General features: G+C 39.1%; 1 long non-coding RNA gene across 1 annotated transcript in view; it reads left to right on the top strand.

The window, feature by feature from the left end:
* Positions 1-14,855, top strand: part of LOC132538640 (uncharacterized) — a 915,711-nt gene extending 900,856 nt beyond the window's left edge. Inside the window, exon 2 of the long non-coding RNA XR_009549998.1 lies at positions 14,768-14,855. This is a non-coding gene — a long non-coding RNA (uncharacterized LOC132538640). The remainder of the gene's footprint in view (positions 1-14,767) is intronic.
* Positions 14,856-15,339: the final 484 nt, after the last annotated feature.

The raw sequence follows: 15,339 nt of genomic DNA, 5'->3' as shown, positions 1-15,339 counted from the left end.
CCCAGTAGAAATGGATTAAGTTCCTTGAAGCACGCAACTTTCTAAGACTGAGCCAGGAAGACCTAGAAAACGTGAACGGACCAATTACCACAAGAGACATTGAATTAGTCATTGAAAGCCTTTCCCAAAACAAAAAGCCAGGCCTGGATGGCTTCATAAAGGAACTACAAAACCTTCAAGGAAGAGCTAAGACCTCTATTTTACAAACTCTTTGAAAATATTGAAGACATAGGAACACTTCCTTCCATCTTCTTTTTTTTTTTTGGGGGGGGGTCATTGGTTTGTGTGACAGTGTTTCATCTTTTCACTTAGAGTCTGTTTTATCCTGTTGGATCAATTGGGTCTCCTGCAGGCAGCATATGATTGTGTCATGCTTCTTGATCCACATTCCTACTCTGTGCCTTCTGATATCTAATGTAGTTACAGATTTAAGATATTTCAGTGCCGTTGTTTTATGCTCATCTTGGGTGTGTGTGTGTGTTTGTGTGTGTGTGCACGCGCATGCGTGCGTGCAGTGGTGTACATGTGTGTTTATAAGAATCTCTTTAGAAGAATGATGAATATGGGATGATCTCGCTCATAAATAGAAGTTGAAAAGTATACTGTGGCAGCAACCCCCGCTTCCCTGTGCAGATGACCTTACCAACGTGTCCTGAAACCTCACCTCCCCAGAGCCCTACCCTACTAGGGAAAGGTAGAGACAGGCTGGGAGCATGGATCGACCTCTCAATACCCATGTCCAGCAAAGAAGCAAATATACAGAAGCCAGACCTACAACCTTCTGTGCCCCATAGAGATCTCTGGCCCCAACTCCCAGAGGGATCAAGAATAGGGAAGCTTCCAATGCAGGAGAGGGGATATGGAACTCTGGTGGTGGGAACTGTATGAATTGTATCCCTTTTATCCCACAATCTTGTCAATCATTATTAAATCACTAATAATAATAATAAAGAAGTTGAAAAATAGAACACTAAGCAGAACTTGGACTGGAGTTGGTGTATTGCACCAAAGCAAAAGACTGTGGGGTGGCGTGGGGGGGGGGGGTTCAGGTCCTAGAACATAATAGCAGAGTACCTAGAGGGGGTTGAACTGTTATGTAAAAAACTGAGAAATGTTACACATGTACAAACTACTGTATTTTACTGTTGACTGTAAACCATTAATCCCCCCAATTAAGAAAAAAAAAAATCTCTTTAGAACTTCTTGTAATTGGATTGATTGTAATGAATTCCTTCAGTGCTACTTTGTGAAAATTATTTTATCTGGAGCCAGAAGGTGGCGCACCTGGTTGAGCATACATATCATGCACAAGGTATGAGTTCAAGTCCCCTGTCCACCAGTAGGGGGAGAGAAATATTTACAAAAAGTGAAGTAGTGCTACAAGCATCTCTCTCTCTCCCCATTTCCCTTCCCTATCAACTTATCTATTTTTATTAAAAATGTAAATTAAAAAAAACAATTACAGAAGCCAGACCTTCCACCTTCTGCACCCCATAGAGATCTTTGGCCCATACTCCCAGAGGGATTAAAGAATAGGGAACCTTCCAAGGGAGGAGATGCAAATTGTATGGAATTGGACCCCTTTTATCCCACAATCTTGTCAATCATTATTAAGTCTCTAATAAAAATTAATTAATTAATTAATTAAGAGCTTGGTACGAAATGCTTTAAAAGTGGCTTAACATGTAATTGGCTATTGCTAGATGCCACTCTACTAAATGCCATTTTTTGTAGTTAATGGGAGAACTATACTTCAGATATGGACTAGTGCAAAGTCAGATTATGGCAGGGTAGGGTTAGCCAACTAATTTTTAGCAGCATTGATTCAAAACACCATGTATATAAAATAGTGATTCTTTTTATTTCATACTTTCATTTGGGACTGTAATAAGATATAGATAAAGACAAATGTAAGTCTATGTCAATATGATTCTAGAAAGGTCTTTTGGTGATACCTACCATGTCTTTCCTTCCACCATTCAACATTTATTGCATGTCAACTATAAAAAAGTTTGTCCCTATATTATTTATTCTTCATTCAATATTATATCTGTTCATTGGTTTAAAAGTAAAAGGTAGAAAAAGTTTTTTTTTAATTATCACCCACTATTCTCCATGAATCCCATTAGCTGATAAAGATTTAATTCTAAATTACATAAGAATTATTAGTTAATTTCAATCTTTTAAATCACATACGCAACTTCCCAGTGCAATGGTATTATAAAGCTCTATATATCTGATTAAAAGTAACCCCAAAGCATTTTGCAGGTGGAAGAGTGTGGTTCCAAGGACATACTGAATTTTATTTTATATGACTCAATGGAAGAAATCAGAAAGCAGTAAGGTCCTGCAGGGCCTTAAACGGTTATTTAATATTATCTGGGTGACAGTTGAACTTGGGATCTTTGATGTGATATGAAGGTTGAAAGGCCTCCAGTTGAAGGCCTTTTTTTACTGAAAAAACAATTATAATTTGCCTCCATGACAAAGAGGAGAAATCAGACTCCAGAAGAGTTGAACACTTCCCCCAAGAAAGCATTTATAATTATGATTATTTTTATTGCTATTCTCAGTGTTTCTAATAGTTAATACTGTTACCATGGAGTTTAAAACCAACTGGTGGAACTGACTGGCATGAAGATGAATGTTTCTAATAATGAACATACTCTGAGAGAATGTTCTCCTCAGAAAGAGATGATGGGGCAGAAGTTATTGCTTTTATGTTCTAATGCATTTTCAAATACTGTGTTTTCCAATTGCTGGGTAAACACACACAAAAACTTACTGAGTAGTAGATACACTCTCCAATACTCTTACAATTCCTATTTTTATTTTTTTGAAATTAGTGTTAACACTTGATATTTAGTGTTACCATTTTCCACATATTCTTCAACATTTAAAAAAATTTTTTTTAATTTATTTTAAAAAAGGAGACATTAACAAAACCATAGGATAAGAGGGGTACAACTCCACACAATTCCCACTACCAGATCTTCATATCTCATCCCCTTCCCTGATAGCTTTCCCACTCTTTATCCCTTTGGGAGTATGGACCCAAGGTCATTGTGGGATACGGAAGGTGAAAGGTCTGGCTTCTGTAATTGCTTCCCTGAACATGGGCGTTGACTGGTAGATCCATACTCCCAGCCTGTCTCTCTCTTTCCATAGTAGGGTGGGGCTCTAGGGAAGTGGAGCTATAGGACACATTGTTGAGGTCCCCTTTCCAGGGAAGTCTGGTCGGCATCATGCTGACATCTGTAACCTGGTGGCTGAAAAGAGAGTTAACATACAAAGTCAAACAAATTGTTGACCAATCATGGACCTAAAGGGTTGAATAGTGCAGATGAAGTGTTGAGGGGTGGTATTCACTGCAGACTATTGTGCACTTTTGCTTTCAGGTATATATTTTGCCCTAGTTTATGGATATGTGTGAACATATGCTCTATATCACGGGACCTGGTCTATATCTAGGTTTTGGGACTTTGTTAGGAAGTGAACCACCTGGAATGGAATTAGAGAATACTATGAAAGGAAAGGTCTCACCCGAGTAATTAAGCTGAAAGATTGTCATTCCACACCTGAAGTCTCTGGACACAATCTGAAGTGAAGCATGTTGAGATGGTACTTGTTGGGTTGATAAGGTTGGGATCAGTGGATGCAATATCATTTGGTATGAATTGAGAGAAGCATGCAGGAAAGTGTGCCCCACCCTAGAGGTTTCAGGACTGGGGGAAATATAGGCTCTATAGTGGAAATGTGAGGTTCCTGCTGTCTTAGGGTTCAATAAGATAATGGATAGTTATTACTATAATCACATTATTTGGTAATTGGGTTAACTTTGAAAAATCCCTTTGTTAGGATTTGCTGTATAATACCCAACATCACCATAATTTATGTCCTTTGACATTATTTTTATATAGCTGTGCCACCGGTTGCTTCTATTCTCCCTGGTCTAGGCTTTTGAGAGAGCATATCAAAGACTCAGCCTATGTATTAAAAAGACTCAGTCTGTGCTTTAAAAATCTTGAGACATACAATCAATTTTCCCCTCTCATATTAATTAAATAGTGATTTATATGATTACAAATTAATAGGAGTTTTCATAAACACCATTCCCACCACCAAAAGTCTGTGTCCCATCTCTCCTCCCCCTACCCCCTGCCACTCCCCTTGCCTCCCAGGGAAGCTGACTATCCACCCTCAATCTCACCCCAGGGTTTTTACTTTGGTGCCCTAATCCAAGATTTTTTTTTTTTTTTAGCCTGTAGGAACCCAGCATTATTTGACAGAAATAATTTAGAAAATCTAACACATTCCCATGTTATCACTTTCTGATATGACTTGGACAGATTCTCACTATCCTTGTTAGTAGCACTTAGGACTTAGCTGTAATTATAGTAGTTATGGCTGGTGCGCCGCTATGTTCCATCGCTGGGGAGCCAGAGATGACCCGAACTGCCCCTGCAGCTACAGACAGACTATGACCCACATAGTCAACGACTGCCACCTCTCCAGATTCAAAGGAGGTCTCGAAACTTTACATCAGGCTCAACCTGATGCTGTTGACTGGCTACGGTAGAAGGGCAAACGCTAGAAGAAGAAGAATAGTAGCCACTAGACATTTATGAATTAACCATTTTTCATTATGATTTTGACCTTAAGTGTGATGACAGGTGGAAATTTATATATATTTATATCACAAGGACTGAGACTGGTTTATGGGAATGGGTCATTTGGGTCCTGTGTGATCTGTACCATTGACCTGCCATACATATCTCTGCTCTCTCATTCTCTTCTCCTGTGAAATGACAACACTTTTTTTCTTCTGTGAAAAAAGAGACCCCAGTAGAAAGTCAGTTGCTGCCAAGAGAATTTTATTTAGAATTGATGTTTTGCTAGGGATGTAACCCCATGTTAAGAGCACATGCCTTACAGACATGAGACTTGGGATTCAAGCCTCTGGAGCCCACACAAACTGAAATGCCCTTCTCTTCTTCTCCATCTTCTCCTTCTCCTTCTCCTTCTCCTCCTTCTCCTTCTCCTTCTCCTTCTCCTTCTCCTTCTCCTTCTCCTTCTCCTTCTCCTTCCCCTTCCCCTTCCCCTTCCCCTTCCCCTTCCCCTTCCCCTTCTCCTTCTTCTTCTTCTTCTTTCTTCTTTCTTCTTCTTTCTTCTTCTTCTTCTTCTTCTTCTTCTTCTTCTTCTTCTTCTTCTTCTTCTTCTTCTTCTTCTTCTTCTTCTTCTTCTTCTTCCTCTTCCCCTTCCCCTCCCCTCCCCCTCTGCTCCCTCTTCCTCTCCTTCTCCTCCTTCTTCTTCTTCTTCCTTTTTTTTTTTTTTCCTCCAGGGTTATCTTTAGGGCTCTGTGCCTGCACTATCGATCTGCTGCTCCCAGTGGCCATTTTTTCTTTCTTTAATTTGATAGGACAGAGAGAAACTGAGTGTGGAGGGGAAAATGGAGAGGGACAGAGAAAGATGCCTGCACACCTGCTTCACCGCTTGTGAAGTGACACCCCCTGCAGATGGGGAGCCAGGGCACAAACCAGGATCCTTGAGTGGGATCTTGTGCTTTGTACTATGTGCACTTAACCCAGTGCGCCACCTCCTGTCCAACTCCTACCCTACCCCCTTCTCAGCTTATTTATGAAAAATTAAATTTTTAAATTTCTCTCCTTCCTCCAAGATTTTCTAGTAAAATTCCTCCAAACCTTAGAAATCACAAATATTTGATAACATGAAGCTATGTACTAGCTGTACATCAGGGAAAGGGAGCCCAGCAACTGGAGAAAGGGTTCCACAGGATTCAGTTGAAGGCCTTATTTACAGTTATTTCCTGCTGAGATCTTACTGCTATTATATCTGGAATCAATGGGATGAATTTCTTTTTTTCCCCCTCCAGGGTTATCGCTGGGACACAGTGCCTGCACTACAAATCCACTGCTCATGGAGGCTATTTTTTCCTTTTGTTACCCTTTTCGTTTATTGTTGTTGTTGTTATTGCTGTCATTGTTGTTGGATAGAACAGAGAGAAATTGAGAGAGGAGGGGAAGACAGAGAGGGGGAGAGAAAGATAGACACCTGCAGACCTGCTTCACTGCTTGTGAAGCAACCCCCCTGAAGGTGGGGAGCCAGGGGCTCTAACCAGGAACATTATGCTGGTCCCTTGGGCTATCTATGTGTGCTTAAGCTACTGTGCCACCTCCCAGACCCCAGAATGAATTTCTATCTGGGCACAGAACCACAGGGTCTGGAGTGGTCCTGTCTGGCTTCTAGTCACACACAGAAGTCATTTATGTGTCATCACGTTGAACATAAATTTTCTGTTTTTAAATCTTGTCCTAAAGCCATTTAACATATATATTTTTCGTCCTTTAATTTGCTTATGCTTACTATGAAATTGAATGTTGCTATTAATAGTCTTAGGCATCTTGTAGCAGTTTTAGAAGTACTTTCACGTCCTTTGGTCCCATTTATAACATTATCTTTTCAGGGAGCACTCCCCTAACTTCATTTTCTTAAGTGGATACCTCTCACCTCACACTCTCATGATGTAACCAATCACATTACTCATTACTGTCTTCAGTACAATCATTAGTACTTGAAATTTTTCTAATATAAATATTATATTCTGTCTCCTTCCTCCTCTTATGTCATCACCATAAAAAAAGACTCAATTAGTGCAACAAGCAAGTACAAAGGCCTAAAAAAGACACCATAGAGTACTTAGTCAAACAGTTTCTACTTAGATCTAGATACCCTTTTCATCTACTTCCTGTTTTGCTTTTCCTTCAATTACTCTAAGGTGAACCATGTCCTGTAAAGTAAGGACTACAAAAACGGAATGGGTCAAAAGACTGAAATACTTTAATGATGGCTCTTTTGGTCGCTACCAGGCCACCCCATCATCCGAGTCCCTAGTGAAGGAATCCTTGGATTCCCACACAGATATTGGGCTTAGACTAATAGATTCCTTTCCCCAACATGGTGCACCCTCTTGTGGGCGCCTCTACAAGACCTTACACTCAGTGTGGAACAACAATGGTAGGGATTGTCCCACTCTCAGTAGGGAGACGGGGTCAACATACTCTGCCACTTGAAGAAGACTGGTTCCAAAATGAGTGCAGCCTAGAATGTCCCTTGCTATAACCACAGAATGTGAGCTCAGACCTACAGAGAAGCAGAGGTTACACAGGTTCCTGTGCTGAATATGGGCCCCAGATCAGATCGATGGCGTTTACAGTTAATGGTATTTATATAATTTTCCTATATTTGGGAGCTACTCTTTTCCCTGAGCCAGCTTTCTAGTCCTATTTCTAACTCTGACACCATCTCCCCAGACAATACCTTTCTATCTGATGTTGGGCTCAGACAAAAAATTGGTAAAGTCATGGGCCCCTTGGAATATACCTAAAATAAACTTCTTAGCTTTTTCCAAACTGGAGACCCCAAATCTCATCTCTCTATGAAAGGTTCTCTAGGAACCTTTAGGTTCCTGATTATTAAACAATTTTTTCTGCTTTATATCTTAATCCTTTTCAGCCATCAACTTGCAGATGCTACCGTGATGCCAACCTGACTTTCCTGGGCAGACAACCTCACCAATATTGTCCTGGAACCCCACCTCTCCAGAGCCCTCCCTCACTAAGGAAAGATAGAAACAGGCTGGGAAGAGCTCCAGTGGCATGATCGGTTAGTGTGCAGTACTTACTTATACAGAAACAGGCTGGGAGTATGGGTAGACTTGCCAACACCAATGTCCAGTGGAGACACAACTACAGAAGCCAGACCTCCTACCTTCCGTACTCCATAGTGATCCTGGGTCCATACTCCCAGAGGGATAAATAATAGGAAAGCTTCCAATGTAGGGGATGGGATATGAACTCTGGTGGTGGGAATTGTATAGAATTGTGCCCCTCTTTTTCTGTGGTTTTGCTGATCATTTTTAAATCAATGTAAAAACAAACAAACAAACAAACAAAAAACCCAGTCTGTTTAGCCTATCTTCAAAAGAGATTTCCATTTAGTGCAGCAGTTACTTGATGGATATTTCAGAATTAATTTAACTATAAAATGTGTAGAGAGAATTTTAAAAGCAATTGTTTATAATCTAAATACTTTCAAACATCTCTGTTCACACTTTTGACCAGGAAAATGTATTTAAAAGATAAAATTTGTGTTCTAATATCACTTATCACAACTAGTAAGCAGTTGCTAAATGAGAAATACAAACTGCTTTTCTTTCACCTGAACTACTTTTAAATAAAACTTTAAAATTACTAAAGCAAAGCTAATGCTTGGTCTCTGTGGATACACTTAATACTATTTAGCTATCAGGAAGATAGCTTTTTTTTGCTCCACAAAGGCACAAAGAACTTCAGTAGCTTTTTTTTGTCCTCTTATGGTTCAGAGGTTCCTATTTCAAAGCTGTAAATAAAAGTTTGTTGATATGCTTCTAAATTCTGCTTATAAGACCTTCTGTTTTGATCATTACATTAGGTTTGCTTGTATTACTTACGATGTGGTCTATTTACATAGCCATTATGCCAGTCCCAGTTCGGGACGCCAGTTGCAGGTCTAGCTTCACGGGCGGAAGACAGACGACCAGGGACTCATGGCTGAGCTGGGAAGCATTATCTCATTTATTAATCAGATACATCACTTTTTATGCATCTCTTCACCAGAAGTGGTAAGGGAAAGGAAATGACTAGGAGAGGGGGAAGAGCAAAAAAAGATCGCAAACAGAATATAGAAAGCTTCCATCTAATCAGTGGGGATTAAACCAATACCCTGCAGGCAGGACAGGACCTAGATAAAACAGTGAGTATGTAGATAGACCACATCGTAAGTAATACAATCGAACCTAATGTGATGATCGAAACAGAAGGTCTTATAAGCAGAATTTAGAAGCATACCAACAAAAGTTAACTGAAATATGGAAATGTTTAGAGTAAAGTCACCTAGTGAATACAATTGAAACAGCGAGTAAAAGATGTTCTAGCAAGGTAGACTTGCTTTGTCATTTTGATTTATTGCTTTAAGGAAAAAAAAAAAAAAGGATGGTTCAACAAATCCAAATACCTTTATCACCATAAATAATTCAATAAGAATAATCTTTTATAGAAAAATCCAAGCATGTGTAAAAAATACACAAACTTGACTTTAGCTCATCTTAAAAACAAATCTAAATAAAGTAGTTAGTTTGAATTGAAGTTTGTTTCTGTTCCATGGACTGCTGCAGTCGAGTTTGGGTCTCATTGTTCCTATTACATCACAGAAGGTTGGAATTCTATCTGGGGTAAATGTTTTAGAGAGTTGAATTGTTTCTTCAGCCCCAAATTATCTGTTTTAAACCCTAGCACCTATAAATGGAACCTTTTTAGGGATAGGTCCTTTGCAGATAAAAATCAAAGATTTCAAGATAGGATGATGGTGGGGTTTAAGTGGGATATATATCCAATTATTAATATTTGTACAAAAGATAGAGGGAGAGCAGAGGGGAGGAACATGTGAAAACAGGAAGAGACAAAATAATATGACTAAAAAATGAAGCATTCTGAGGTTGTCAACAAGCTAGATGATGATGTGGTATGGGTACACACCCTTCAGAGCACACGAGTTACCACATACAAATGACAAGGACCCAGGTTCAAGCATTTGGTTGCTTCCTACGGGGGGAGGCTTCAGGAGCAGTAAAACAGTGCTGCAGGTGTTATTCTTTCTCTCCCTATTTTCCCCTTTCCTCTCAATTTCTCTCTGGCTCTATCCAACAAAATGAATAAATTGATTAAACTCAGAGTGGTTTTGTTAGAGGTCATTCCATAATCCTTGCATTTCAACTTATGTAATTGCACACTTTCTTATAAAAATCTATTTTTCAGAATATTATAAGTGTTGCTGTAACATATTTGTCCACCTATCAAAATAAATGAAACCAAAGGGATTTCAGAGTCCTTTCACACCAGAAATGGAACAGAGAATTGATTTCTATAAAGTATTTTATTGTGGAAATAAATTCCTAAGTGGTCAGCTGTGCTTTGCTTTCCATCTCTGAGTATCATTTGGACAAGCGATTATTTATAGAAAAAAATTTTGATTGAGCTTCAAATATGGAAAATATAGACAAATTTGTTTTCTTTTTTAAAATTATTTATTTATTTATGAGAAAGATAGGAGGAGATAGAAAGAACCAGACATCACTCTGGCACATGTGCTGCCAGGTATTGAACTTGGGACCTTATACTTGAGAGTCCAATGCTTTATCACTGTACCACCTCCCGGACCACACAAATTTGTTTTCTTATGTTACACATATTTGTAAATTAAAGCAATCAAAACTATTACTATGTCTAATGGCCATGGCAGCCTTTCAGGTAACTGTTTATCAAATGCAGGGAATACACAGTATTAAGCGGCCTGACTACACATGTGGAGTACCTTGAACTTATTATTCAGCCACAATATGTAGGCTGAGTGTGTAGAGACTGGAGTTAGCTTTCTGGGGTGAAATTCTTCTCTGTGAATCAGGCTAGCATGGGGGTGCCTCTTCCCGGGTGCGTACTTTCTGGTTTGGAGAGAACGTGACTGTAGCAAGCCTGGATTGCTACTCACTCAGCAATGTGAGGGAGATGACTCAGGAACCAAACACATAATGTAAGGTAATGAAATCTCTTTATTGATCAGAGAGCCAAGCCTTTTAAAGGACAGACCCAGAAGTGGCAAGTCGGAAATGGAAATGGCTAGGAAAGGGGTGGAGAAAGGCAAAATGGAGCTGGAAAAGCAGGAACTTCCTTAGCAACTGTTGCAAGGGTTTTAACTGGTAGGATTAATACTACCCTGGAGGCAGGGAGGGTCTTGAGGGTAGAAAGAAGATAGATCAAAGGAATGGAATGGGTGGGGATCTTTAAGGCAAAACAATTATTATGTAGATAGGCCATAGTATCAGGAATGCAGGGTGGAGCAGGGGTAGCTGGCCTAATGCTTTGTGAGGCTCCTCACAATTTCCTGACAAATCTTTGCACAAGTCTCTCTTAATTCTTTCTCTTGTACCTACATCTTCCTTATTGTTCTATTCACACACTTACACATCATCCCATAGCCTTGATCTCATTACTGAATTCAACAAATATTTCCTGAACCCTTTTCAAAGACAGAGAATTCTTTTCTATGGCTCTTATTGTGTATACACAATAATGCATTTGGCTGACATTTAAAGGTCTTTCTTGAGTTGTACCCCTGACACTAAATAAACAAATAAATAATTCAAAACAAACAGAACATCACAAATGGTAGAGAAGTGGAAAGTGGTGCATGTCTCTTTAATAGTTATTGTCTAGTTAGTAAAAGTTGATAAAATACTTATTAATTTATAAAACAAATATCAAAGTGTGTGTTTGAAACCAATGTTGCAGTGAACTGATTCAAAGCCGCTATTGGGTTGTCAGAAAAGTCACGATGCATTTTTCCATGCAAAAATGTGTCATGACTTTTCTGACAACCCAATATCATTAGAATGCTACCAATTCTAGACCATTGCTCCTACATCCCAATTGGTAATTACATTGTTGTTCCACTTCATAGGGAAAAGAAAACATCTCTATTTAATAGCAAGCAATTATAGAAACCAAATGGGTTTGAACAGAGGGAATTTTAAAGTAGAGGACAGACAAAATAGGAAGTTGTGGAACTTTTGTGGTGATCTTTAGCAGATCACCACAAAAAAATAAGTAAAAAAGAGGAGTTACACCAAAAGTGAACTGACTGCTTTATACAACTGGATATCGCTTTTTCCCAAAGCACAAAGCCCACTGCACAGTGACAGAATGCAGTTTTGCAGGACATTTAGTGGCTATCTCGGGAAGCCTTTGATTTGGTGATTGAATTCAAGCCTGGTGATAGTGACTTGGGTGAAATCAAACTAGAAATCAGGGACAGAGTTGGCTCTGGACGTAGCCTATACAATGAATACACTGCTTCTGGTAGTCATTCTCCATGCACCCCCCCCCCCTTTTTTTGATCTTTTCCCTTCTTTTTATTTGGTAGGACAGAGGAATTGAGATGGTAAAAAGAGGCAGGTGGGGGGGACAGAGAGAAGGAGAAGGAGAGAGATAAAGACAGACACCTGCAGCACTGCTTCATCCCTCTTAAAGCTTCTCCCTGCAGATGGGAACCTGGGTCTTGAACCTGGGACCTTGAACATGGTAATGTGTGTACTTAAATAAGTACACCACAGAATTCACATGTTTGTCTTTCTACTCTGGAAAATCAGTCTCATCTATTTTATACTAACACTTTCAGACCTCAACACGATCCTTATCTTCATCTTCTGAGTTCAGTTATATCATAGTTTCTGTTTCTTTTCTCTCTCTCTCTCTCTCTCTCTCTCTCTTTTTTTTTTTTTTACTAGAGCACTGCTCTGGCTTATGGTGGTGCAGGGGATTGAACCTAGGACTTTGGATCCTCAGGCATGAGAGTCTGTTTGCATAACCATTATGCTATCTACCCCTGCCCTACAGTTTCTGTTTAAATCAATATATGGTATACACATTATTTTGATTATATAAGTACTATTCACAGTTGAGCCACATGCTCATTTAATTTATACCATCTCCTTTCTAACATCTTATATATTCCCCTTAAATAATTTTTAAATTCTCTGTTGTTAGTAATTCTATTGTTTTCTCTTTGGCTTAGTTTTTTTTTTTTATGCAACCATTACTAATTGGTCCCCCAACACTCTTGAGTAAGTGTAGGTCCCAAACAGTATATATGAACATAGCAGATAATTATTTCATTTTCTGGAGATAGTTGCTCACTTTCCTAGATTGAACGTGTCATTTGCAAGTTTGATCTGCCACTGTTCCTTAGGACTTCAGAGCAGCCCTTGTACTGCAGTGTCTGCTTTCTGTGCTCCACTAGGGGATGTACTGTTTTCAGTCATTTACTCAGAAGCTACAGATTAATCATTTTTACAACATCAAAATGAAATGGTATCAGTGACAACCACAGTCTTAAAGAAAAATGGCCTTACCCTCTTTCAATATTAAACATTTAATCACATGCTTTTAAAGGTGTAATTGGCTTTTCATGCCATTTCATGTAAAATCTCTCTTTTCACACCAGTTGGTGACTATATTCAGTTTTAATATGTTCCTTTTCAAGAAGGCAGCAAGGGTAATTGAAGGTATATCAAATATATGCCACTGTTAAGTCATGCAGGGGGAAAGGTGCTTCTTCACTTCTCAAATTTCAGCTGCATATATTAAGACTTGGGAACACTGGGTGATGAATTTGCACTGATGTGGAACAATTTATATTTTATAATTTCTAAGGTCAACAAGATGAAATCCAAAGTGTACAAATATAAGCTTAAATCACTATGACAGCAATCCCAAAGAGAATCTCAGTGAAGATTTTTATAAAACTGAATAGCTGATTTTAATATTTATATGAAAATGCAAAGGGCAAAGGATAGTAAAGGCAACCTTGAATAGGAAAAACAAAAAGAACCAAAGTGCCAGAAGCAACACCTATGGTAAAGCTACAGTAGTCAAGACATTATGGTATCGATATCTGAGTAGACAACTAGATGAATGGAGCAGAATAGGGAGTTCAGAAACAAATTCATACATATATCGTCACCTTATACCAAAGATGCCTCTGCAGTGCAGTGGAAACATTTTTTTTTTCTCTCCCCTCCAGGGTTATTGGGTTATTGCTGGGGCTCAGTGCCTGCACTATGAATCCACTGCTCCTGAAGGCCTTCCCCCCCATTTTGTTGCTGTTGCTATTGTTATTGTGTTATTGCTGTTGTTGTTGGATAGAACAGAGAGAAATCGAGGTGGGGGGAGACGGAAAGGGGGAGAGAAAGACAGACACCTGCAGACCTGCTTCACTGCCTGTGAAGCAACCCACCTGCAGGTGGGGATCCTGGAGCTTGAACTGGGTCCCTTATGCTAGTCCTTGTGCTAGGTGCCATGTGCACTTAACTAGCTGCACTACTGCCCACCCCCAAAACGATTCTTTTCAATAAATGGTATTGAAAATGATATAACTGGTATATCCATGGAGAGAATGTCTCTTTACACTTACATCATCAACACAAACATATCAACTCCACTGAATTTAGTGTCTTAAAACAGAATAAAGCTTAAATAAAACAATTAAGTTCAAATAAACTTAGAATGTCAGTACATGATGCTGGAGGAAGAATTAAGTTGGTGATGGGAGTGGTGTCAAAACACTAATCATGAGGAGATAAGATATTGTATTGATGGGAGTGGGAGGTAGCACATCAATTGAATGCACACATTGCCATGTGTAGTGGCCCAGATTCAAGCCCCTGGTCCCAGTCCCCACATCCACCCCAACACCCCAATCCCACACCCTACCCTGGCACCCCAGCCCACACCCAGGGGAGAAGCTTCCTTAGCAATGAAGTAGTGCTTGAATCTGTGTTGGTATGCTTCTAAAAACCCCTTCTGTTTCATTAGTTTAATACCCCCTGCTTAACACTGTGTTCTATTTACATAACTACTGTATTCTATTTACATAACCACTGCTGCGGTCTATTTACATAAATCACTTTTACATTTACATAAAGCACCACCCTCCCTCCAGGGCATTGGTGGTTCAGTGGTAGAATTCTTGCCTGCTCTGCCCCCTCTCCTTGTCACACCCTGATTTTCACCAGTCACTTTTCTCTCCACCCTCTGTATGTCACATCTTGTTTACACCCTACTTGGAAATTATGTAAGGACAACATTGTTCGTTTTAGTTGGTAGGTAGTTGTGTTAGTTTTAGTCTAGCTCGGCTTAGATTGCGCTGCGTCCTGCATGAATAAAGAGATACTGCGTACAGCTCAACCATGAGTCCCTGGTCGTCTGTCTCCTCTCGTGAAGCCAGCCCGACAAATCTGGGTTTAATTAAGCAGTTGCTTAATCAAATATTTGTACTCCATTAAGCATTTCTGGCAAACAGATGCTTCTTGTTCATAGCAATGTTATTCACAAAAGTTAAAATACCTATGTATGGATAAATAAATCATGGCATTCTACTGGTATATACATAAATGAAATATTAAGTTTTAGAAAAATGAAATTCTGACAAATTCTACAATATAGATGGATTTTGATTATATTTTAGTAAAGGAAATAAAGTAAGAACAATAGGACAAAGAGGGCTTAACTTATATCAGGTACTTAAAATAATCAAATTCATGGAGGACAGAAAACTGGTAGTTTTCAGGGTATCAGAGTTGCTAGAATGGGAGTTTTTATTTATTGGGTATAATAATTTATTTTTATAATTTGGGGTAATGAAAATTTCTGCAGATGGATGATGCCAATG

This window comes from Erinaceus europaeus, chromosome 5, assembly GCF_950295315.1.
Source record: "Erinaceus europaeus chromosome 5, mEriEur2.1, whole genome shotgun sequence".
NCBI lineage: Eukaryota > Metazoa > Chordata > Mammalia > Eulipotyphla > Erinaceidae > Erinaceus > Erinaceus europaeus.
The sequence above is the reverse complement of the archived record's forward strand: the minus strand, read 5'-3'. Positions and strand labels throughout refer to the sequence as shown.